The sequence below is a fragment of the Suncus etruscus genome, chromosome 4 (assembly GCF_024139225.1).
Source record: "Suncus etruscus isolate mSunEtr1 chromosome 4, mSunEtr1.pri.cur, whole genome shotgun sequence".
Taxonomy (NCBI): Eukaryota; Metazoa; Chordata; class Mammalia; order Eulipotyphla; family Soricidae; genus Suncus; species Suncus etruscus.
The window spans coordinates 30,256,411-30,261,587 of record NC_064851.1 but is presented as its reverse complement, the minus strand read 5'-3'; positions in this window follow the sequence as shown (position 1 = coordinate 30,261,587).

The following is a 5,177-nucleotide window of genomic DNA, read 5'->3' as shown; positions in this document are numbered from 1 at the left end:
ATGAATGGCTAAAGAATTTTTAGTACATATACACAATGGATTATTATGCAGCCATCAGGAAAGATGAAGTCATGAAATTTTCCTATACATGGATGAAAATGGAAACTGTATGTTGAATGAAATAAGTCAGAGACACACACAGAATAATCTCACTGATCTATGGGGTTTTAAGAAAAAATAAGACATTATTGTTATAATGCTCAGAGATGAGGGCTGGAAGGACTGGCTCATAATATAAAGTTCACCACAAAGAGTGGTGAGCGCAGTTATAAAAATAACTACACTAACAACTGCCATGACAATGTTAATGAGTGAGAGAAGTAGAATGCCTGTCTCAAATACAGGAAGGGAGATCGGGGGCATTGATGGTGTGAATGTTGCATTGGTGAAGGGGAGTGTTCTTTGTATGACTGAAACCCACCTACAATCACGTTTGTAATTACAGTGTTTAAATAAAGACATTTAATAAAAAAAAAAAAAAAGAACATGAATCATGTTCATGTTTCTATGCCTTTCTACAAACAGAAAAAAAAAAAGTGGTTGGGACTCACGGGTCAAGCAGTGTCAGGAACATTGAGTGAAAAGAAAAAAGGGTCAAACCTAAATACCCAAACCAAAGTCAAAGACAATAGAATCAAGAGACCCAAACTACAACAAGCTATACACAAAAGGGACCCGTTACACTATCAGTCCAGCGAGCTAAGTGTGAAAGTATGCGGTGCATGCTGGAAACTATGGCAAAGGGAGGTCAACACTAGTGGTGAAAATGGCCCTAATTTATTGTCACTATGTACCTTAAACACAACTGTGAAAGACTTGTAATTCAAGTTGGTCTCAATAAAAATTATTTTAAAAAATGAAGTTTTAAGAGGGGATAAAGGAATATGCATGATACATACCCCTTCTTTAGTACATTAAAAATAGTGCAAACCACTGTATCAAAAAAGGGGGGGGGAAGATATTATATATGTATATATATAAAGAGAGAGAGAGAGAAAGAGAGAGAAAGAGAGAGAAGAATGTCTCCAAGAGGCAGGTAGGTGTGGGAGGGAAACTGGGCATACTTGTTGTGGGAAACATGCACTGGTGAAGGGTGGTGTACATTGTTTGACTGAAACTCAATCATGAACAATTTTGTAAACACAATGATTAAATAAAATAATTATAAAATATGACATTTAAAATTGTCTAAACTATAACTAGATATATTTCATGCTCTTCATAGCCATTTTAAAAATGGATTTTTTAAGAGTTCATTGAGAAGCTTTGACATAAACAACAGAACCATTTTCTCCTGTTGCTGCACACTTTTACACTTTCACTATTATGCTACTATAAGCAGTTCTGCTATGAAAAACTGTGCATATTTTTTGCAATTTTAGTCTTTCCCTAGAAAAATTTCCAAGAGTTGTCTTATTGGTTAAAATGGAAAATGCATTTTGGAGTTCTGATTTATTTATCTAATTTTCAGCATTGGTCTAATTCATTTATAGCTATAAACAGTATTTTGACTGGATGAGTTACAACTTTATTAGACTAAGAAGTAATTAAAATTTTATATAATTATTTTTACTTTACTAGCTTAAAAACACATCAAAATTTTAACTTTAATTCTCAGTCTGCTCACCAAGTTTTATGTTCCATCGTCTCTCATACATTTTTCCTCCATTATTTATACTTCTGCAGCTCTCCCAGGATCATGCTTTTGTTCATGGCTCTATGACAGAAATTGCCATAGTTTGCCCGTTTGAACAGTTATTTGTGAAAATGTGTGTTCTTTAATGGGTCACAGTACTTTGATAAAAGATTAATCTCTGTATTTGCCACAGTATTTAGCAAAGTATCATTTGCACTGTGAATCCTGATGTCTGTAAAACTTTATGTCGTTCTCTCATTTAACTCACATAACTAGAAGTATGCCTTGTTTTTTTCCATTTTTATATAATAAGAAAAAGAAACAAATTCATAAACATGTAAAAATTTATTTAAATACATATCCAACAAACCAAGACAATTTTCAGATCTAAATATGTGGCAAAATCATAAAATTTGGAGAAAAAAAAACTCAAAAAATGTTTGGATAAAGAATCATGGGATAAAGTAACATACACGATATCCTTTCATTAATAGTGCAAACCACAGTGTTAAAAAGGAGAGAGAGACGGGGGTGGGGTGGGGGGAGGAGAGAAGCAAAAATGCCTGCTTCAGAGATAGACAGGGGTGGGGACATTAGTGAGCAGGAAAAACACACTGGTGAAGTGTGGTGTACATTCTATACTGAAACCCAGTTATAAATAATTTTGTAACCACAGTGCTTTAATTAAGCAATTATTAAAAGAAAAAGAGTGATAACGCACCTTAATGAATGGGAGCAAATATTTGCAATAGCTATATCCAATGTAGGACAGCAGTAAAGTTGTCCAAATTGTTTATTTGTATTGAGGCCACACCTGGCCCCCTTGGGGATTACTACTGGCTCTGTGCTCAGAAATTACTCCTGGCTCAGGATGGGGAGGGGAGGAGGGGGTGGGGGGGGGAGGAGGAGGATCACTAAGAATACTGGGGATAGAACCTGGGTTGGCTACATGCAAGACAAATGCCCTACCCACTATGCTATAGCTCTGGCCCAACAAATTACTTTTTTTTGCTTTAATATTTATTGGTAAAAATAGATCTTTACGAATTTTTGTTCCATATTACTGGAGTTCTTTTGCCTCCAAGTAAACTTAACATGTTATCTAACATTTGATTCTTTATAGATTTTTTTTAGGTTTTAAACTAAATTTGAGAAACCATGCATATTATATACTTTAATATATATTAAGTGCACTCTTTCGAAAGTGCAAATAATTCTTTGGTTTACATTGAGGTATATTAAAGTACATAACAAATTACTTTTATTAAAAGAGAATATAATAGAAGAATGGATTTGAGCAGACACATTCCAAAATAGAATCTCCAAATTTGAATTCAAATGTCCTGGGACCAGAGGGATAGTAGGAGTTAAAATGCATGCCTTGCATGTGTCCAACCCTAGTTTGACTCCTGGTGTCAGAGTTCCCTAAGTATCACTGTATGTAACACTGGAGGAACTGAGCATTGCTGAGTGGCCTAGGTTTTCCACAGCCCCCTGAGTCCAAGAACCATCACAGTCTCATGATTTCTTAATCTCAAATTAATTGGCTGAGAATTGCTGTTGAGTCTTGAGTGTCGTGAGCACTGACTGAGAGTCCCCTGATAAATAATTCAAATGGTCAATAAATATGTAGTAGTAATATGCATCCACCAGAATAATTATGCTGAAATAATATAGTAAGTATCAATATAACAGGCTATGGAAAAGAATTCCCACACATTGCTGGGAGAATATAAATTTTGAAATTTACTGCAAATAATTATTAAAGTGGAGGAGCAGTGAAATAGTTTAGTGGTTAATGCACCTGCCTTAATGCAACCAATCCTAGCTTGATCCCTGGCATCAATTGATTCCTTGACTACTTCCTGAAACAAACCTTGAGCATCTCCTGGTATGGCCCCAAAACCTATATACACACATATATACTATTAAAGCTGAATATATGTATTTTTGTATTCACCAAGAGATGCTTTGGAAGCTTCATAGAAACACCACTAAAATATCTTTAAACTGAAAACTACTATAATGTTCAGCAACAATAGAATACATAAATTGTGCTCTGCTCATAAAACAGAGTATCTATATAGATAGATAACAGTCTCTCATTTCAGTAACAGCATGAATTGGTATCACAAGTAATATATTGAGTAAGCATCGGGGAAAAATGCCAACTATCTAGTCTTGTTTATGCATATGTACAGAAACAGACAAATATAATTTTATTAGTTAGAAATCAGGACAGTGGTTTACCCACAAGATAGAGAAATGACAGAGAATTCAAAGGAGGAGTTTGGATATACAGCTCAGATTTTATTCCTGATTTGATTGTGATTACATACATATATTTGTCTTGGTAAATCTCATTTGGTTTTACAAAAATGACATGTGCTTCTATGCATGTATTATACTTTAATAATTTAAAAGTAAAAAGATGGTAAATTATAGATTTAAACTCAATGCTCACTATTAAAATCCATGACCACTTATCTATTCCATTCTATTATACAACTTAATAAGAGGATAGAAAGTGAATTTGCAGTACATAACTTTTTCTTGAATCTTTATTATTGAACTTAAAGTAAAATTTCTGCATGAAAGTAACAATTAATTCATAGCTTAATCTCTTGCTCCCTGTGAATTTCTGAGCTTCTTATAAACAATGAACATGTTCTAGAAATCTTTGTTTTCCCTGTGCTTTGGCCAATACCTGTCCCTAAAATAGATACTCATGAACATAGGAATGAGAGCCATGTATATTTTTATCTGTGTAAATAGAATTCAAACAAAAGAATTTGAAGGTACCCTAGCTAGAAGAATAAATGGTTTGACATTGTTGAAAAACAGATATGCTTAGTGAAGACTTTTGAAACCACACCATGAAGATCTGAGTTAATTTTTTTTTTTTTTTGTGGTTTTTGGGTCACACCCGGCAGTGCTCAGGGTTACTCCTGGCTCCATGCTCAGAAATTGCTCCTGAGGTCATCGGTTCGAATCCCAGCGTCCCATATGATCTGAGTTAATTTTATGTGCAAAGAATCTTGGCTTATTGCGTGTATCTTTGGGTGCTAGAGAAATCTAACTCCAATAATATCGTCTCTGGGGTACTCCTGAAGTGTTCTGGGATCTTAGATGATCATAGACAAGGGATTTACACTTAGTACTGTCTGTCCCAGGAGAAGACATTTGAAAGGACCCTCAATGCTAGTTTAGGAAGAGATCAGATTGCAAAACCAAGAGCAAGTAAAACAGAGATGTGTGTGTGTGTGTGTGTGTGTGTGTGTGTGTGTGTGTGTGTGTGGTATTAATGAGAAATTATTGCAGTGGGAGTGCTGAGAACCATTAGGTACTAAAGATATGTTGAAGATAGAATAGGATATCTTTACAGTTTTGTTATAGTGTGTAAGAGGATAAGAAAATATTAAAGATTTTATGTTTTTTTTTTCTAAGACTGATTAGAGATACTTAACCAATTGACCAAAACTACATAGCAAACAGGTAGAAAATCTAGATCTCAGGGGGCTGGAACAGGGTGATTTCTTCT